The following is a 22,221-nucleotide window of genomic DNA, read 5'->3' on the forward strand; positions in this document are numbered from 1 at the left end:
CTACCTTCCAAATATTTTTAGAGAATATTTGAGGGAGTTTTGTGAAGCTTTCTTAGATGACCTTTGTGTTTATTCTTCTTGGAAGGAACATCTACCATGTTTACAAAAAGTGTTTGAGAAGTGCAGATTGTATCACATCTCCTTCAACCCTTTCAAATGCCAATTTTGGGTTAAACATGAAGTCATTTTAGGGCATATAGTGTACAAAAATGGGATTTCCATATATGAGAGCAAAATTAAAGCCATTTCCAATTTTCCACCACCTACAAACTATAAACAAGTTCAAAGGTTCATGGGCCATGTTGGTTATTACAGGTTGTTTATTTTAAACTTTGTCAAGATAGCTCTCCCTTTGTACAAGCCTCTTATTGAGTTCCATTGGACCGTGGAGTGTGACCATGCTTATGAGTCATTGAAAAAGACCTTGACTAGTGCTTTCATTCTACGAGTGCCCCATTGAAATGTAAATTTCCATGTGCATATTGATGCATCGAACTTTGCTATTGGGTGTGTTCTAGCTTAACCAGGAGAACATAAATTGGACTACCCCATTAGCTTTTGTCAATTAAATGATGCTCAAAGGAACTACACCACTACAAAGTGGAAAGGTTTACTACTATGTTTTATGCAGTAAAGAAATTTTGCTACTACCTTCTTGCCAACAAGTTTGTTTTCTATGTTGATCATCAAGCATTGTTGTATCTAGTAAATAAACCTTGTTCCATGGGAAGAATTACACGATGGTTGTTAATTCTTCTTGAGTTTGATCTTACCGATGTGGTGAGACCCGGTAAAAGACATGTCATGGTGAATCATGTGTCTTGCATACCCAATGGAATCCTCTATTGGAATTGATGATACTTCCCTATTCCTAGTCGAGACCATGCCTGATTAGAGTGAGAAGATTGTGAACTTTCTAGTTAATGTTTTTCCACCCAAAGAGCTTCGTAAGGATATAGCTCAAAAACTGTTAAAGGAATGTGAACCTTATTCTCTAATTGTAGGAACTCTCTACAAGCTAGGGAAGGATAATATTTTTAGGTGTTGTGCCCGTGAGGATGAGTATCTATACATACTGCAAGAAGCCCAAATGGGTATAGCCGGAGGACATTTTTCAAGGGAACTAACTGCTAGAAAGTTGTTGCAATCAGGCTATTGGTGGCCTACCTTATTCAAAGATGCATCACTTTTTGCAAAAGGGTGTGATGAATGCCAACATTACAAGATCACACAACGAAAGGATAAGATGTCCTTACATCCTATTAAAGTGACTCAACCATTTGAAAAATGGGGTTTAGACTTTGTAGGCCCAATTAGTCCGCGGCCTCTTGTAACACTCAATCTCGATATATTATTGTTGCCACTGACTATGTGACAAAGTGGGTGAAATCTAGGATGACACGTAAGGCTGATGCAAGGTCAACTGCCAAGTTTCTTTTCGAGAACAGTATTACGCGATTTTGTTGTCGCTTTGAGATTGTGAGTGACAATGGTACTCATTTTATTAATGGAGTGATAAAAGAACTCACAACAAACTTCATGATATCCCACCATAAGTCCACGCCTTATTATCCATGTCATAATAATTAATATCTAATTCTCCTAAATGATTTTCTCATGTTAAACTGATCATTTAATATGGGGAAGTTCCAAGTGAGAAAAAGCTACAATATTGGTCAAGCTGGCAGACCGACCACATTAGGGATCCAAAGGAGGAAAAAAAGGGATCCAAAGGGGGGGCCATCCGCAAAAGAGCAATGTGAAACAATGGGCTTTAAAGACCCTAAGGTTCGGCCCATTAAGACTTCCAAAATGCTAAGATTCCAAAAATCAAAGGTTGTGTCCAATGGTCAAAGCTTAGAAAAAATGGATGCTTTTTTGTGTGTGTACAGAAAAGTCTTCATGGTTCCTACATAGGAGGGGGCGAGCCCTGTAAGTAGGGGATGAGAGAGAAAAAAAAAACACAGACACACACACACACTCACAAGTTTCCTGTACACAAAGGGAATGAGGGACACATGTCAGCTCCCTAGACCAGATGCCCACAAGGTGCACTTAAATCCTATTGGATGGCCATGGAGGTGGACCAATGAGAATTAGGCTACAGTAAATATAGTTTAATTAATTTAGAAACACTTAATAAAAGAACCAATAAGAATTAAGCTCTCTAGAAGACTATTGGACAGTCTCCCAAGGGGTCCAATGAGCATTTAGCAGCCCAATGGCTTGTCTGATTCCTATTGGCCGGAAGACAAAGGGGTCCAATGAGAGTTTCGTTGCATTAATTAATTACCTAAAGGTCTCACAAAAGGGGAAAGGGGACACATGTCAGAAGCCTATCACTTATGCTACTTAATTCTCATTGGCTAAGCTTGGAGAGGTATAATGGGGAGTCAGCATGAGTAATTTGCATGAGGGGTCGACCATGAGAGAGAGGGGGCTATATTTCTCAAGGCATTATTCCACACACACTCACACTAGCTCATGTGTGAAGCAAGAAGACTCTCTCTCTCCTTCTCAAGCTTTAATGGAAAGCTTATCACCTACTCCAAGCTTGTGAGAAGGGAGGCCTACACCAACAACTCTTGGCTTTGTGATGCAAATCCAACAAAGAGCCAAGCTTCAATGCATGCTCACTTCCTCTACCATGCTAATTAATAAGCTATGATATGCTAATATGAGTGATTATGTGAGGAGATGTACATCTTTCTCGTAAGACTACTCCTTCTTCCTCTCAATCTACTCTCATACCCCGCTAGCTCTCACCATCTTTGAAGGTGTGTGAGGTCTTGGGTCTGAGACCGTGAGGGAATTGATGTTGTGTTTTATAAGTGTTTTGCTTAGTGCTTGAAGCTTCCATATTCATTGCACTAGCTAGTTATTGAAGGAACACAAAGAATTGTATTGTAAAATGTCTCTCTTGATGGGGGAAACCTATAATACAAAGCCTTTTGGAGGGGGGACCGGCTCCATGTAAATCCGGTCCTCAACTGTTGTTGTCGATAGCTTAATTTCTCTCTCTTTTGAAGTATTGTTCATGCCTATCTAACTAGATGTTATGCTTTTTTTTTTCTCTCCATCCAAGCACTCTTGTTATGCTCATTAGGAACCTATTCTAATGAAATGCTCACTATGTTCATGTTTTTTTCCGCTACACACAAGTTACTAGGCCATTAAATGTTACATTGGTATTAGACCACAAGGTTTCTCTTTTATTGCTCAAGAAGGGAGGTCCTCAAGCTAGCTATAAATGGTTGGTATTATTAATTGCAATTGAGTAGGTAGAATAGGGATTTTTTAGCCTTGCAGGGCACCTGCCTTCGTGCAGATAACGGGGCATCACCGTCGAGAGCTATGGTCTTAATAGTGGAGTCCTATGGGGCTTGCCTACGGCTTCACCATTATTGAGCTATTAGAAGCTTGACAGGAGTCGGTGATGTTTTGGTATTGAACGACCCTCTCTTCTATTCATTGCAATTAATGGTATTCGAGCAACAGGTATAGTAGCTTGAGTGCTTTTCTAAAGGGGTAAAGAGGAGTAGCAACTAGGGCTTGAAGTGCCAAAGTAAACCTAAAAAAATTTACACCTAAAAGTTGTTAGAATGAATGACAGTAGTAAAGAGAGTGAAATTAATGTTGATAGCTTTGATTTTTCTAATGAGCAGGCTAGTAATGATGCCCCTATGATTGTTAACTACCTTGTTTCTAGGCTTCAACAAGCCATGGGCAATCCATCCCTCCAAAGTGAAGTGCAATGGTAGCTTCGTGCTCATGGGATTCTCCAAGCTTCCCACCATGACGAGAGAGTACCTAGGAAGCCTCCTTGAGAGACTTCCAAAAGAGGCCTCTCTCTGATTTGGGAAGAAGAAGAGGATCCATACGAAGGGCTCAAAAATTTGCTTCTTGATGAGGCATATCCTTCCCAAAGGAGAACTCCAGAGCCCCCACTAAAGGAACGAGAAAGAAGTGAGTCTCCTGCCACCTTGGTAGAGATGGCTCCACAAAGATGGCGGGCTAAACGCTCTCCATCACCTCCTAAACGGATAAGACCATCTCACACTTCTCCACACCATAATTCAAAGAGGGATGACAAAAATCAAGAGAAGAAAAAGGCGAGAAAGAGGTCACCCTCTTCTCCATCGTCTTCATCCTCTTCCTCTTATGAAGAAAGTGATGGTGCATACAAAGAGAACCAAGGTACGAAAAAGGCAAGAAAGAGGTCACCCTCTTGTCCATCTTCCTCAAATTATTCATCTTCTGAAGACATCAATGGTGCAACTTTTGAACCATCAAAAATAAGAGGCCATAGGAAAATCCTATGCCGCATGGAAGAGGTCGTCCAAGCTCAAGAAGTTCAAAGATGGAGGAAAGAGCATCTCTTTTCTTACCTACAATGGCACCTTTTGTGCTACGGACAAAGTCTTGGCCTTTATCCAATGATTCAATGTGGCGTTTGGAGATGAGGGCTTCACGGAGTCCTCTAAGCTACACCATGTAGCTATGCATTTTCAAAAGTCCGCCAGGCAATGGTGGTCTAGCCTACGGGCAAACGGTGAAGCTCCACGAACATGGAAATCTTTAAGAGCGTCCATATGAAGCAATTTTTGGCCACCGATGCCAAAGACAAAGTACTCACCGAATGGCGAAGCTTGAAGCTCTCTCCCTACGAATCCATTCACAAATATGTAGACAAGTTTTGGGATTTACATCTCAAAGCCACTATCTTCAAAGATGGATTTTAAAGAGCAAAAACAACAATTTTGTGGGGGCTTAACTGAAGAAATGGTGGAGTATGTCAACTCCCAAAGGCCACACACCATATCTGCAGTTATACACCATACTATGGTGGCTTCTAATATCAATTTCCAAACAGGGGCTAAGAGAAATTCTAAACCCATGGAAAACAAGGGTTCCAATGAGCCTAAGGGGAAGGACAATGTCCAAAAGTCTCCTAAGGGAAATTCCCATAACAACAAAGCTAAGGAGAAGGGAGTTTACAAAGGCAAAAAAAAACTCTCTCTTGAAGAGCTTGAGCGTTATCTCAAGGATAACCGTTGGTTCAAGTGCGTGAGCAAGGGCATGCGTACCGCGCTTGTCCCCAAAAGAACACACGCCATGAGCCTCCTAGAGCTACCTTGGTTGAAATCCAAGAAGAGGAAGCTCACCACAAAGGATCTCCTCTATGCCATGCTTGGGGAAAGGTAAGAGAAAATGATGCTTTTATTCTCTTTGACCCTGGTTCTACTCACAATTTCATATCCACAGAGTTGGCCACCAAGCTAGGTATCCAAGCCTATGAGATGGGAGATGTCCTACCCACAGATGGTGCTTTCAAGGGGCAAGAAGCTTCAGACACTCCCTTAATTGGGAAATTGAGGCTCCATGTCTAAAGCTATGTGGACAAAGAGGACTTCTTTATCTCTCCTCTCAAGCACGAGGATGTAATCCTAGGGGCACCATGGTTTGATTGCATGGATGCCAATGTTAAATCCCTTGAAAGGAGAATCTACTTTAGGTTCAGGAAAAAAGATATGTACATAGATGCTAAGGAAATAGGTACATACCTATTGTACATACGCAAGCTTTCAATAAGTCAATAAAGAGCTCTATTTTTGTGTACATGATTTTTGTTAAAGATTATTAAAATGAACCTAATGCTTTAGCAAAAGAAAATATAAACAACCACAAGGAATTAGAGCTATCCAATTTTCTCAAGGGGTTTCAAGATGTCTTTATTGACAACATCCCTTGTGCAATACCTCCTAAATGAGGCAATGATGACCATGCAATTGAACTCCTTCCAGGAAGTTCACCGCCTAATAAACCTCCTTATAGAGTTTCTCAAGCTCAACAAGAGGGGATTATGCGGCAAGTGCATGAGTTAGTTGAGAAGGGCATGGTTAGGCCTAGCTCATCTCCATTTTTCTCACCCGTGTTACTAGTGCAAAAAAAGACGGCTCATATCGTACATGTGTTGACTATAGAGCACTAAATAGGATCACTATCAAAAATGGGTTTCCCGTTCCACGGGTAGAAGACCTATTTGATAAGCTACAAGGGTCCACCTACTTCAGTAGGATTGACCTAAAAAGTGGCTACCATCAAATAAGGATAGTTGATCAAGACATTGTAAAGACCACATTTTGCACTATGCTTGGTCTTTAGAAATACATTATCATGCCTTTTGGCTTGACCAATGCACCAGCCACACTCAATCGCTTGATGGAGAAGCTATTCAGGCCTCACTGAACCTTTACTGGAGTGTTCTTTGATGATATTATCATCTACTCTAATTCACTAGACGAACACAAGCAACACCTCCAGGTAATATTTCAAGTCTTAAGAGAGAATAAACTTTATGTTAATAAAAAGAAAAGTGATTTTTTCTTACAAGAGATTCAGTATTTAGGTCACATTATCTCTCAAGATGGCATCCAAATGGATCCATCAAAGTTAGAGGTAATAAAAGGATGGCCTAAACCAAGGAATCTTCATGAACTAAGAAGCTTTATAGGTATCTGTGCATACTATAGACACTTCATAGAAAAGATATCACTAATAGCAAGACCATTACATGACCTAACAAAGAAAAACATTAGGTATACATGGTCTGCCAAGGAGAACAATGCTTTCGAAAAGCTTATCTCTCAACCTATGCTTACACTACTGGATCTCTCAAAGCCATTTGAGGTCCAATGTGACACTTGTGGTGATTGCCTTGGAGCTATTTTGCTCCAAGAAGGGCACACCATAGCCTAGGAAAGTCAAAGGCTCCCACTCGGTTGAGCAAGCTCTAGGCATATAGGAAAATGAATTCCTCGCAATTCTACATGCCTTAGACTCATCGAAGCACTATTTATTGGGGACTCCTTTCATTCTGCATAAGGATCACCAAAGCCTTAAGTACTTTATGACACAGACCAAGATCTCCAACAAACAAATGAGGTGGGCAAATTTCTGTTTGCAATTTCATTTTCATATTACTCACATTGCTGGCAAGCATAATCAAGTAGCCGATGCACTCTCAAGATGGCCGAGAGTAAATGCGGTTTCCTTAGCAACTCACAATGATCTATCTTCTATGATAGATGAGTATGCTACTGATCCCAATTTTAGATATGTGATTTCAGCCTTTGCACTAGGGAACAAATATGAACCATTTACTTTACAAGATGGTTATCTTCTCTATGGCAATAGACTATGAGTTACTAACTCACTACGTGAGAAAGTAATGTACGAATCTCATGCTCCTCCTTATGCGGGACATAGAGGGATTCGGTCTATTCTAAAAGGGATTGAAACATATTTCTATTGGCCTACCATGAAAGCAAACATACAAGAGTATGTTTCTAAATGTGTGGTATGCCAAAAGACAAAGTTTGATAGAGGGAAGCAACTTGGATTGCTTCAACCTTTGCCAATCCCTAATTCACCATGGGAGAGCATATCCATGGATTTTATCTTTGGATTTCCTAAGTCTATCCATGGGAATATTGGAATATGGACGATAGTAGATAGGCTTAGCAAACAAGCTCATTTTATACCTGTCAAAAATAATATCAAAGCCCATCAAATGGCAACCCTCTTCATTTCACAAATCTTCAAGTACCATGGCTTTCCAATGTCTATAGTGTCGGATAGAGATCCTAGAATGACCAATAATTTTTGGAAGGGTCTCTTTGAGAATTTAGGGACAAGGCTAAATTTCTCTTTGGACTATCACCCGCAAACGGATGGCCAAAGTGAAATAGCTAACCTAACAATTTTTTATCTACTGAAAGCCTATGTAAAGGAAGTAGATCAAAGGTCCTAATGGGAAAAGTACTTACCCTTAGTGGAGTATGCTTACAATAACAGTGTACATACTTCCACGGGAAAAGCACCTTTCGAGGTAATTGAGGGAAGATAAAAAGTCCCCTTCTACTCAAAGTACATGGGAAGATCTTCACTACAGATGGGTATAGCCGAGACCTACAAGAACCTTTCCAAAAGATTAAGGATGCTATCACTATCTCACAGCAAAGGCAAAAGGCTGCTGCAGATAATCATATAAGAGCCCAAGCCTTAAAGAAAATGATTGGGTCTTGCTTAAATTTCCCAAGGCTTGATTAAGGCACACCACGGGCAAGAATCCTATGGGACACCAAAAGTACTATGCTAAGTTAGCAAAAAGGTACTATGGTCCCTTCCAGATTCTTAGACCAATCAATGAGATGGCCTACCAACTCAAGTTGCCCAGCCATTGGCTCATACACAATGCTTTTCATGTGAGCATACTAAAGCCTTACAAAGGAGATCCACCTCAAGAACCAACTATTGAAGACCCACCGGAGATCGAGGACCAAGAAGAGGTGTTTCAGCCCTAGTCCATTCTCCGACATGAAGACAAGGTATTAGAAGGCGGTAAGACTATCCCATGATATCTTATTAAGTTTAAGAATTATCCTTTTGAAGACGCTAGATGGATGCAAGGCATACAATTAAAGGATAACCTAAACCTTGTCAATGCTTACAATGCTTCCCTAGAGTAAGAAAATGTATAAATGTTTAAAATGAACAAAGTTTTTGTCTTATAAGACTCTCTTTTTCTTTATTGTGCACAAATGTGAAGTAGTATGCATGCTTAGAATCAAGTTTGTGGAGACGACGTCTCCCAAACACCAAGTATAACTTGTCACTCTACTATGAAAGATGGATAGGACTAATGTGAAGACATGCTTGCGGTAGCTTAGGCTCTCAAGAGCCAAATGGATTAGTCATCCATTCTGGAACGATGTCGTAGGGTAACATAGGGATCCTCTACCCGCTAGAAAAAGGACTAATGAATAGGTTTTATCTTCTCTACCCCATAGTCAAGGACGACTATGAGTTCAAGAGAGAGGTAATGTCATAATAACTAATATCTAATTCTCCTAAATGATTTTCTCATGTTAAACTGATCATTTAATATGGGGAAGTGCCAAGTGAGAAAAAGCTAGAATATTGGTTAAGTTGGCAGACCGGCCACATTAGGGATCCAAAGGAGGGAAAATAGGGATCCAAAGGGGGGGCCATCTGTAAAAGAGCAATGTGAAACAATGAGCTTTAAATACCCTAAGGTTCAGCCCATTAAGACTTCCAAAATGCTAAGGTTCCAAAAATAAAAGGTTGTGTCCAATGGACAAAGCTTAGAAAAATTGGATGCTTTGTGTGTGTACAAAAAAGTCTTCATGGTTCCTACTACATAGGAGGGGGCGAGCCCTGTAAGTAGGGGATGAAGAGAAACACACACACACACACACACACACACACACACACACACACACACACACACACACACACACACACACACTCTCACAAGCTTCCTTTACACAAAGGGAATGAGGAACACATGTCAGCTCTCTAGCCCAGATTCCCACAAGGTGCACTCAAATCCTATTGGATGGCCATGTAGGTGGACCAATGAGAATTAGGCTAGAGTAAATCTAGTTTGATTAATTTAGAAAAACTTAATAAAAGAAGCAATAAAAACTAAGCTCTCTAGAAGACTATTGGACAGTCTCCCAAGGGGTCCAATGAGCATTCAACAGTTGTGAGGGCCATACCTAGACTCGACCCTACTCACCTCCCTCAGTCTTCCAGACTGCTCCAGGGAATGACGTAGATCTATCTGCAGGTATCCCTTCCACTTGGGATCGACACCCAGACAGGACTCTGGCCTATCTCGAATTCCAATCCAAGGGGGTAATTCCCATCAATTTGACGACTCTATCCGCTTATCATAATTCAATCTGTCCTTGGCATCTTTCAGTCACCCACACCCAAAATCGTGGTCCTTAGTCTTGATTCTCTTGATCTTTAACTTGAGGATCTGCTCTTGATTTCTTGTTCTACCTTGGTTCATGGCGATAACCCCTTTTTCCTGACAAGCAGGCATGGCAGTTATCACTTTCCTCTAAGAAGAGCGATCTTGTAATCCTACTTGGTCTTGCTCGTTCCCGCTTACCCGTTTTTATCCCGCAAAGTCCTAGCGTTTAACATAAAAAATTTATTCAACATCCGGCCATCTGACCCTCCGGATCCGCCCACCCACCAAACCATTTCATGAAAATCCCTTCCTAAGGTAGTGCTTAACTACTACAAAAGTAGGAAGACAGTCTATCAGACATCGTCAGACAACAAGCAACATATAATCTGTTGCATACCCTCGTTCAGGAAAATTCATCTGGTTGTTTCCACCAGATCTTTATTTAGAAACTTTTAATTCATTTCTTTACCTTTATCTGCTATGAATAGCTTGTAACTAGTTTCCTAACTAATCATGCAACACATTTAGTTTCAACCAATTCACCTCATCTTACTTAGGACCAAGATAATCGGTTTTACAAGCCATCAAAATGGCAGCACCTTCACAATATTTCCCAGAATTAAGTGTTTGGGAAAGGCTCATCAAGTAATTTTATCATTCCTTCTTAAGCATTTTATTTTGAGAGGTATAGCACCATCTGGTGACAGATGCACATGATAGCCCCTATATTCCTAGCCTTTCCAGCTCCTTTTTACGCAACCAAATCGAATAAATTTCCTTAATTCAATTCACATCATCCTCCTTGAGTATGACCTTCTCATCCAACTATTGGCATCAGGCCATACCCGGATTATGGCCATTTTCCAATAAGAAACCGTGGGTACTTCACCCAGCTGGGCAAAAAATAAAACAAACCCATTCATCCCTTATCCCTCGGGCATGAATGACCTAGGTATAAGAAACTTGCCGGTTATGCTGCCCTAGCTAAAAAGGGCCAATCTCCATCAAGTTCCCCAAGAGAATCCTCTCAATGGGCTGGCCTTTCAATCAAATTGACCCCAAGAAGATCCATCTTGGTTTCCGGTCATTTCTAGACAATCTTCAAAACTCTTAGTTAAATCTATGTTTTGCAATGGACTATCCCTATCTCCTCTCGAGATTCCTTTTTAACTCCTAATTGGTAATTTCCAGGTTCATTCATTTATCAACCTTAATTCCTACTTTCATTAATTATCTACCAGCCAATTTTATTTAGAAAATACAAGCGAGTTTTTGCCATAGGCATTTTATGGTTAATGTCTCTTCGAAAATGCCAACTTTTTAAGTTCAATCCCCGTTTTGTACAATTCCCAGGTTTTGCAATCCATGGGGCATCTCCATGGAAGCTTGTAGAGTTTTCGGTTCAAAACAACACGGAGATCAATTCTGTGAAGTTATCCCCTATCTCCCCCATCTCGTATTTGCAAACAAACTTGAAATTGACAATTTTAGAAATACTCTTCAATACCAAAAATTGACCTACTTCTATCGAGCTTAGACAACTACTCTTTTATTATGGTGCCTAGCTTTCCATTTAGGAAGCTAGAAGGTCGTCCTATAATTTATGAGTCTTCGAGCTTTCCATTAAAGCTCGCTTTGGGGATAAAATGGGAGTCTAGAGCTTTCCATTAAAGCTTGGAAGAGAGGATTATAACCATACATTCTTCCTACCATAAAGAGACATACAAACCCTAAGCTTGATTACCATAATGAGACTAAACCTTTCTCTCTTTAATGAAACAAGGTTTCCATGGAAGCTTAACCCTAATCACACAAGGTCACCATGGAAGATTAACCCTAATCACACAAGGTCAGCATGGGAGATAAACCCTAATCACACAAGGTCACCATGGGAGCTAAACCCTAATCACACAAGATCACCATGGAAGCTTAACCCTAATCACACACAAGGTCACCATGGAAGCTAAACCCTAAATTGGAAGCTTGTCTTTCAAAGCTTTTCCTAAGTGCAAATTTACCATCAAAGCTTATCTTAAGGATGCAAATATACCTTTGAAGCTTAACTTAATGATGCATAGATACTCTTAGCACTTAACCCTAATTACGAGGTTACCATTAAAGCTTAAACCTAAAACACAAGCTAGTCACTAAAACTTACACCTAAGTAAAAATTTACCATTAAAGCTTAGCTTAAGAGTGCAAATCTACCTTTGAAGCTTAACTTAATGATGCATAGATAATCTTAGCACTTAATCCTAATTGTGAGGTTACCATTAATGCTTAAACCTAAAATACAAGGTAGTCACTAAAGCTTACATCTAAGTGCAAAGTTACCATTAAAGCTTAGCTTAAGAGTGAAAATCTACCTTTGAAGCTTAACTTAATGATGCATAGATACTCTTAGCACTTAACCCTAATTGCGAGGTTACCATTAAAGTTTAAACCTAAAATACAAGGTAGTCACTAAAGCTTACACCTAAGTACAAAGTTACCATTAAAGCGTAGCTTAAGACTGCAAATCTACCTTTGAAGCTTAACTTAATGATGCATAGATACTCTTAGCACATAATTCTAATTGTGAGGTTATCATTAAAGCTTAAACCTAAAATACGAGGTAGTCACTAAAGCTTACACCTAAGTGCAAAGTTACCATTAAAGCTTAGCTTAAGAGTGCAAATCTACCTTTGAAGCTTAACTTAATGATGCATAGATACTCTTAGCACTTAACCCTAATTGCGAGATTATCATTAAATCGTAAACCTAAAATACAAGGTAGTCACTAAATCTTACACCTAAGTGAAAAGTTACCGTTAAAGCTTAGCTTAAGAGTGCAAATATACCTTTGAAAGCTTAACTTAATGATGCATAACTACCATTAATACTTAACCCTAATTCCAAGGTTACCGTTAAAGCTTAGACCTAATTTGATGCACATAAACCTTCCTAGTATTAGAACACATGGTTTAGGTTAATTAATCCTGCTAGAAGTGAAGATTACCTCCTCTAAACAAGAGAGAAGTGGGGTTGAAGTCCTTCTTGAAGAGATGTGAGGCTCAAGGAAGAAGGAAAGGGATTTAGGATGAAGAGGAAGGAGAGAGGAGCTTCTTCAAAAAACCCTCAAGGGTTTGGCCTTCAAGAGAGTGAGAGAGCAAGAGCAAGGTTTAATGGAAACCTTGATTTACTTAAGCATAATCTTGAGCATGGCAAGTATGCAAGTAGCTTAGCAATGTGTGTAAAATTACAAAGGAGAGGGGGTGCTTATATAGGAAATGGTGGTAGAATACAGTGTATATACTGGGAGGAGGGGGTGGATGAAAAATTATAAATACAGTCCCACTAAAAACCCACTAAAGTAGAGAGAGAGGGAGGGTGGTTGGGCTCACCTTCAATGCAAGCTAGAGAGAGAATGAGTGGAAAGTTGCAACATTTGAATCATTCAAGAATTTTACTCTAAATTGAATTCTTCAATCAAAGATTTTTATTTCAATTTGAATTCTTCTAAATTCCTATTGGACCCCAATTCTCTTCTCAATTCCTATTGGACCCCAATTCTCTTCTCAATTCCTATTGGAATCCAATTCTTTTCTCAATTCCTATTGGACCCCAATTTCTTCTCAATTCCTATTGGACCCCAATTCTCTTCTCAATTCTTATTGGACCCCAATTTCTTCTCAATTCCTATTGGACCCCAATTTCTTCTCAATTCCTTTTGGACCCCAATTCTCTTCTTAATTCTTATTGGACCCCAATTTCTTCTCAATTCCTATCTCTTAACTTTATCTTCCAATCAAGTTAGTCCCTTTTTTCTATCAGTTCTCGATCTAGATCAGTTCCCACACGGCTTTTGACAAAGAAGTATAAAAATAATCTTAATCCTTTTGGAAAAATATAGGGATGACGTAATTTCTTATTTGGAATATCCTTTTCTTTTAATTATGGAGTAAAGTCTTGTTGTCCGTATGACTTCTTTGTCAGTCTTGCTTTTTCTAAATTATTTTCTAGGCTGAAAAAGTTCTGAATGGCTCTAGGGTTTAGGGAGGGACCTTATAAATTCCCCAACAAAAGGAAAGAGTTGTCCTCAGCTCGGGACATGCTTTAGAGAGTAGTCAGACTCAATCTTTGATCAAGTTATGATTGAAGATGGTCAGTAACTTTAGGGTATTTAGATTAAAGGACAGTGAAGATGGTATGGATCTTAAATAATACACTTCTCTTCCATTTTTAGTGTGACCAAAAGTCTTAATCATAAAAAAGTCTTAATGACTTGGGGTTACTTTAATTACTGAATGTGATCTTACTCAACTAGGTATTTTTCCTTTGGTGTGACCGGATTGCGTTTCTCTTGTGAGGTTTGAAGATCATTTCTTCACTTTGTTCTCTATCTAGCCTCAATACGCTTTGTAAAAATCTTACCATTCTTACCTAGAATTTAAATTTTTCCATTTTGAACGTTGACTCATTTCTCTATTGATATCATCCAACTGATACCATGTTCTTGATAGTTAAGGATTTCATACTAATTTTTCAATTAATCTTGCAATATCGCCTCCCTCGTGTACCCAATTTATTTCCTCCATCCTTATTTTTCTTATTTCTATAGCTTACTGCCTCATCTTTCACTTGGTAATCAGATATTTCACGTATCATAACAATTAGACTTGTAAAACACCATAGACGATTTGAATCTCAAAAGAATTGACTGACTAGAGATTCTTGAATTCCATAAATATGACGATTGATTACATCCGCATAAAAATTACATCAAAAGTGCCATCGATATCGTGAAGAATAATTTTAAGTTGTTACAAAGAACCAACCAAAAATATGATCAAGGGTTTGGACAAAAGGGAGATATTGATTTGATTCCAAAAGATGAATTACATGGTCTCATCCTCCAAAACTTGGAAATTGGGTAATTAGCTGGTCCCAATCTTCCCAAGAAGCATCTTCAACCGGATAGCCCTTTCACTTGATTAGTACTTCTCAAATTATCATGTGCCGCAGTTGCTTCTCTTTAGTTTCCAGAACTTGTTCTAGTTCCATTTGAAATTATTCATGATTGACGAGAATGGTGTCATCATGATTCAAAACATGTAGAGGGTCAGCAACATATTTCTTAAGGAGGCTAACATGAAAAACATTTTGAATGCTCATGTGAGGCGGTAAGGCTAACTCGTAGGCTTGTTCTCCTATCTTTCTCAGGATTCCAAAAGGTCCACAATATCTAAATGCAAGCTTACAAAATTTCCCTAGCTTTAAGGAGTTGCGTTTGGGTTTGACTCTGGGGAAAACTTGTTCGCCTTCGCTAAAGCTTCTAGCGGAGCGGTGAAGATAAGTGTAGCTCTTCTGCCTATCACTAGCTCTCTTCAGGTTGTCTCTAATGACTAGAAGTTGATGATCCATCTCTTCCAGGGTAGACTTAGCGGCAGGAACATGAAGAGCTGGGTCTGCTAATCGAAGTGGGACTAAACATTCCTGACCATACAAGGCTTTAAAGGGTGACATTCCGAGGTTGCAATGGTGAGAAGAGTTATATGCAAACTCAACTAGGGGAAGAAACTTGATCCATTGCTAGGGCTGCTGGTTGTAGTATGCTTGAAGAATATCTTCAATGACTTGATTCACTCACTCAGTTTGACCATCAGTCTTAGGATGATATGATGAGCTGAGATTCGGTTGGGTACCTAGAGATCAAAACATGGCTTGCCAAAACTTAGAAGTAATTTGGCATCCCGATCACACTGATGATTCTTGCAGGGATTCCATGTAATCTTACTACCTCTTTGACAAATACTTGGGCTATGTCGATGGTGGTGGTTGTCTGCTTGACTGGAATTAGATGAGCCACCTTAGTGAGCTTATCTACTATGACAAAAATAGAATCATAGTTTCCAGTTGTCTTTGGAAGACTTGTAACAAAGTCTATACTCAACCATTCCCACTTTATCTGAGGAATATCTAGGGGCTGAAGCTTTCCAGGTAGTAAAGAAGACCATCTGCTAAGGTATAGTCAGTTAAGTATTCCCTCGGGTTCTGAGCTTGAATCTTTTGCAGAAGAGGTCTAAAATAGGGGTCTACCTGAATTTCTTGTTGAACTTCCTCGGGTAAAGAAGAGCTAAGGAGTGAATTAGACAGGACTACTGGTCAAGAGGTCTTTGAGTCTATTGAAGACAACATCTCTCCCCAACAAAAAAGAAAGAGATGTCCTCAAGTCGAATAAAATACGTAATTGATGAAGCTTCTTGGATACGTCTTGCGACTTAACTTCTTGTTAATGCTTTTACTTGACTTTCCCAAAATCTGCTAATATAATATTAGAGTCATGGAAATCTTTCTTAATAAGCTATCTTCTTGAATAAGTCATCACGTTTGTGGCTTCTTCAATACGCTACTTCCTCTTTATAAGCTACTAGTAATCCCTTCTTTATCAGCACTTGTTATCCTCTTATTTTTGCGATCTTCACTCTCTTGTAACTTAGTGATTTTCTTATCTGATGGCGTCTTGGAACGAAGACTTGATTCTTCCTGTATGCATCTCTCACTTGCAGAGTGCAGATGAGGCAGTTAAAAGACAGTTCTTAGAGCGATACAAAGATCTCCTCTTTCCTCAGCCAAATTCTTATGTCGGCCAGATGATATGGAAGACATGGCGACATCTCACAAGAGTGACTCTATATGGTAGAGACCATTTCTGCAACGATACCCGACTTGCTATGGTTACAAAGGCTCTAGAACTTGGCCCTCAATACTACTGCGTCAAAAGGACACGAGATCCTAGGTTCTCTACAAGCTTGGTCTTGCTTGTGTAGTTTATCTCCCATTCCAAGATTTGCCTCGATACCATCTAGATTCTTCCTCTTAGAGGTCCTTTTCTTTTCTCATCTCATACCCGAGAAATTCCTCAAGATGTTTCTCGTAGAAGCATTCTAGAGGGTGAGCATCCTAATATGTGTGGTGCTTGCAATACTTGGTTATGTGACCATATATTAGAGGATTTTGCTGAGTTGTAAATTTTTTTGCCTCTCTTGTAATTACTTCCTGCCTCCTTTGTAATCCTTTTTGGCTTTAATTAAAGAAATAACCCTTTTTTGAAAAATTTGAGTATTGTCCTCACTTCCTTGTCTTGAAATGTCAGTCTCTCCTCTTTAATTAAATTCTTAAGGACATCTCTATTTAGTGTATTTTTTTTAATTGTTATTAATAAATTTCAGCAAAGGGTCTTCTTCTGTCTATGATAGTCTTGAGTAAAGATTCCAACTTTAAGTTCTTGGATAACTCATAAGTTTGTTTTTTTATTATTCTTTGGAGTTTAAATGTCTGCAATATTTCTGAGCTTATCTATTGCACTTTCCCATCTTGATTCCTTGTGAGTTTTTAAGCACGTCTCATTTACTGTCTTTTCTATTTGTCAAATGCATAGCAATAACTTCTCATTGCGCTACAAGAACTTGAAAGTAGAAGGTTGGATTGATTTTCTTTTTCCAAAAAATTACAGCATCACAAGTTTACATATCGTTGGAAAATTATATTCATCTTATAATCAAAACATCAAGAGCTCACATATCGCAAAGGGATAGTAACGCTAAAAGAGAAGTGGTTACAACATGTGTTGGATAGTTTTTCTTGGGGATCCTAATCCCTCAAGATTCATTGTCTACGGGGTAAACTTCTTGCTGTAGAATCCCTCCTATTTATAGGGAACATGACATCTGCTACTACTGAAACTTCAAAAACCTTATCAAAAATTTGGAAGCTTCAAAACAGGTTCAATGGCTTTCTAAGATATTTTCATAGATATTTTTTACGATCTTCTTGGCTTCTGAATAAACTAAATTTCATCCGTGAAGACCAAAATAAATACCTCTAACTTCTTCGTGAAGAGATCTGTCACCACGCGATTAAAGGTAGTAGGGGTGTTAATCAGATCAAAAAAATTGTAATACCCAAACTTGGTGTTGAAGGCAATCTTAGGAATGTCTCCCTCCTTGATCCTAGCCTGGTAGTAACATGACCTGAGATCTATCTTGGAATAAATTGAGGCTAGGTGAGGAGTAGCATCAATAGTGGTGGTTTTAGGTATAAAGGTTACTGGAACTTCAAGTGACACTTGCTATTTCTTGCTCTCCCTATAGCACTACGGCATGTCTATGGACATACTGTGTTGGGGTAAGACCCGTTGCTGCATCACCCCATAGGCATTATGGATCAGAGTTTGATATGCACAGTTGGTCTCTCCCAGTTCTACATTCAAGGAAAGACTTCCGCAATCTACCACGCGGCAGCGACCGAACACACCCAGTGTCCAATCTATCTTTCTGCCTTATATTGTTAGGAACCTACTGGTAGGGTTCAATTTGGCACATGTTGTCACATGGGATACAACATGGTCTAGGAACTCAAGGAGTTCAGTTTAGCCAGTAGAGCAAGACTAATGAGGGTCCCTCTCACTCCCGTCGTAGAGTGTTTGCAGTTACCTCCACACACAAGTACATCTTGTACTTGAAGGATGTTCTTTTTTACACATCCTTACATGAGACATATTCCACATGTGGAGAATATGAGTCTCTGGACTGACACTGGCGCCATTATTTCACAGTGATCGGCACAGCAGTAGGGGCAACTCGTTCTCTCATCTTTCGACGGGGTGGCATGGTTACTATCTGCAATATCCTATTCTTTATGTAGCAAGAGAGACTAGCACAATTCTCAGACATAATTCTAGCTTGGATAAATAAATTTTTTTTCATGAGGCAATTTAGATGCTATAAGTAGAAGTTTACTTTCAAAATCTCTTTTAATAATCTAAGACAAGAAAAACGTATCATAATCACCCAATAGAGCAATAGATTATTAAAAAACTGAGATTTTGAGTAAAATATAGAAACTGTGAGCAGAAGTATTCCAGTAATAATCTCCAAAATGCTAGGAAAAAGCCAAGTACAATACCATTGTCATCTTACTCTCTCTTTTCCCCTTTTTTTTAAACTCAGTACAACCAAGTTGACAGTAGGAAGTTGTTTATAATGTTGCAAGGAACAGTGTTAAAAAACTCAATGCCCAAAACCTAAAGCATATCAATTTATCTTGTATGGTAAAAGGCAAATGATAGAAAGAAACCCAAGTCTAAGTGAAGGGAGAAGAGCCCCTCACCTTAATATACGGGTAGAGGATGGGTATGTGTCAGCATGTCGGTGGTCGACACCCAAAAAGAGTATGCCAGGTAAGGCCACACCATGCAACCTCCTAGCATAGGACCTTCTTTAAGGATGTGCCGCAGCAACCTAGCCTCAAACTTGAAGCCAATTTTTTTGCTAAGAATCATATCGAGAGATGGAGGCAAAAAATCCGTGCCAAGCCACCCACTATGAAACGAGATCGTGAAGCATCATGAGTGCAGGGGGAGAGTCTCGTCATGCCAGAGTAAACCAGAGTGTAATACCTTCATGCCATAAGGGAGGAAAACCTAACCTTTTATTTCCTTTATGGGTTAAAAGATTCTTTAAGGGATTGCTCCCACTGAGACCATATTCAAAAAATTGGTCCATATTAAACCAGGAAAACCAAGTTAGCAGTATAAGTAATAATTGGTATCAAGGACTTAATTAAAATCACCCTATGAGGTAATTATAAGTGTGGCAACAGATATTGAATAAAAAACCTTGCATTGGTTTATGCCAGAAGGAGCTTATAAGAGATACTCATTCAACCATGCACACCAAGATAGCATAGTGAGTCAACAACAAGGATCTCAATTTAGTAATTTCAAACTTAAGGTGGAGAACCTTATGCTAAGAGTAGGCTACTTGTAATTATGCAGCAAAATAATAGTCAATTGCTAGAAGTGTGTTTGATAAAGCATGAGCTATACACATTGTTTGGGTAGCATTACCACTAGGTTGAGTTAGAACTAGCTATCATGGTCAGATGATGTGACCAAGTGTGTGTGTGTGTGTGTTGTTAAGAGGATGACAACACCTCTTACAAGACTGTTCTCACAAGAATGTAGAGAGAGAGAAGCACAACATTAGAGAGAGAGAGGAAGACATCAGATTCCATGATAACTGAATTATGAGAAATCCCCCAATACAACATACAAAGGAACACCTTCTTTAAATAAGAATACATGTGACTTTCCATATCCCTGATGACTCTTCAGATTATACCCTTTGAGTTCTCCTCCTACTAAGGTAGTGTTCCCACATGAAGACACGTGAAGGCACGCCCGACACTCCCAGTGTACAATGCATACATGTGCGTTTTGGGCACATAAACTTGGAACGCACAGTGGACTGTGCAAACCCTCAAGTGCATCCCTTGATTGGTTCTTGTGAAATTTGAGAAGTGTGATGCAAGTATGATCATCGAGGCCGCACACTAGCACTTTGGCTCGTTGCTCCTAGACTGATCATCTCCATCTATGCCCCAACCCAAACTCAAACCAGAAATCTCCACCGCAAACTTGGATTCTCCAACTTGCTGCCCATATTGCCACTACAAACTATTTCCTGCATGCTCTACGGTGTTCTGCTCATCATCAAACCTTTGAGGTAGTCCTTCCAATGTTGTTGCCTCATTATCTCCTCTTCTGTTGAATGAGGACCACAAAAGCTTGCGAGGCATTGATTATAGCGATCAAAAGTCTTCTCCTCTTCAATTAACTGCTGGCGTGAAGACTCCCTAAGCTTAAGTTGTTCCTCCATGGCAGCTTTTAACTATGCCTGCGTACGACGTGCAGCAACCTCAGTAGCCCCCCCCCCCCCCCCCCCCCCCCCCCCGCGGCGTCCTTCTCGCTCTTGCCATAATCACTCATCCTTTCTATGACTTGCCTCCCTCTCTTGCGACCTGCTTCTACCTTCATTCAAAATGGCGCATCTCTGCCTTCAGCAGCAAGATGCGCGATATGGAGACGATCACGCTTGCGACATTCTCCATTGTTGATCAGGACACATAGTCGATTGATAGAGCTGGCTATGGTGAGTGTGAGGTCGCACCTCTCCTTCCTTTCAAGCATAGTGCATTTGTCTCCTTTGCAAAGAGCCCATCTCTTTCTCAAACTCCTTCTGCACCTCTTTCATCAGCAAAGGGGAGAGAGAGTCATATTATGACCATGCCTAAAGTTCTCGCATGTTGGAGGAACCCCGCAATGCAGCAACACCCGCAGACTTCTCCTATCGCCTTTGACTTTCATGCCACTTCGCAACAGCCTGGAATGATTTGTTCCTCCTGGGCTCCTCACACAGGCACTTTCACTGGAACAGGCCTTATTATAGAGTAGAAAGAGCGCACACACCTTCTTGTTCTAGAACACAGAGATGGTTTCTCACCGAAGGAAGGAGATTCAAATGTACGTGGTTGCCAAGTGTTAAGAGGATGACAACACCTCTTACAAGACTGTGCTCACAAAATGTAGAGAGAGAGAAGCACAACATTAGAGAGAGAGAGAGAGAGGAAGACATCAGATTCCATGATAACTGAATTATGAGAAAGCTCCCGATACAACGCACAAAGGAACACCTTCTTTAAATAAGAATACATGTGACTATCCATATTCCTGATGACCCTTCAGATTATACCCTTTGAGTTCTCCTCCTATTAAGGTAGTGTTCCCACATGAATACACGTGAAGGCACGCCAGTGTACAATGCATACATGTGCGGTTTGGGCACATACATGTGTGTGTGTGTGTGTGTGTGTGTGTGTGTGTGTGTGTGCACCTGAGGCGCCATACAAAATGGGTTTTGATAGTAGGCCCATTATGTATGGGTCTATTGCCTCATCAAAAAGATGAGTTTGAAAAGTCTATAGCAGAGAAGTTCCAAGTCAGGGTGTCCCTGAAGAGGGTAAAAAAGTATTTGTATTAATACAATGTCTGATACCGTCTTCAAGGAAGACATTACTCCTGTATGAATTTTAAGTCTTTGTGAGCCAGTTTGAGAAAAGTATGGTTGTCATTAATAGTCTTTAGATGATATATTCCATGTCCTCATATGTGTACTAGGTAGCATGTTCCTTTAATCATCAACATATAGTACATAAAATCATGGGTGAGTAAAATTGGATTAACCTACAACTTAAAACCGAGACTGAGCCAAAAGACTACAATAGTCGTGAGTAGGAATCTAGTCTATAGTCAAGGAAAAACCACCTAACACCTATGAACCTGTCAAGGAATTATAGACAGTGGGTCAATCAAAGCCTATACACGAGAAGTATCCAAAGGCAGCGTACTGGTCCTCCCAATTGTTGCCAAGGAGGGCCTGGTGTTTAGGGGTGTGTGTAGTTATTTTAAATTTAATAAATTCACACCAAGGAACAAAATGTTCAAAAGACGATTGGCTAAAGATGTCTAGGGAATGATTTGTACAGAAACAACTCAGTCTTAGATTCATAACTATACAACATAATAAGAATGAGGTATCATTCCAAATGAGTTT

Source organism: Adiantum capillus-veneris, chromosome 20 (genome assembly GCF_014529385.1).
Source record: "Adiantum capillus-veneris isolate H3 chromosome 20, ASM1452938v2, whole genome shotgun sequence".
Lineage (NCBI taxonomy): Eukaryota > Viridiplantae > Streptophyta > Polypodiopsida > Polypodiales > Pteridaceae > Adiantum > Adiantum capillus-veneris.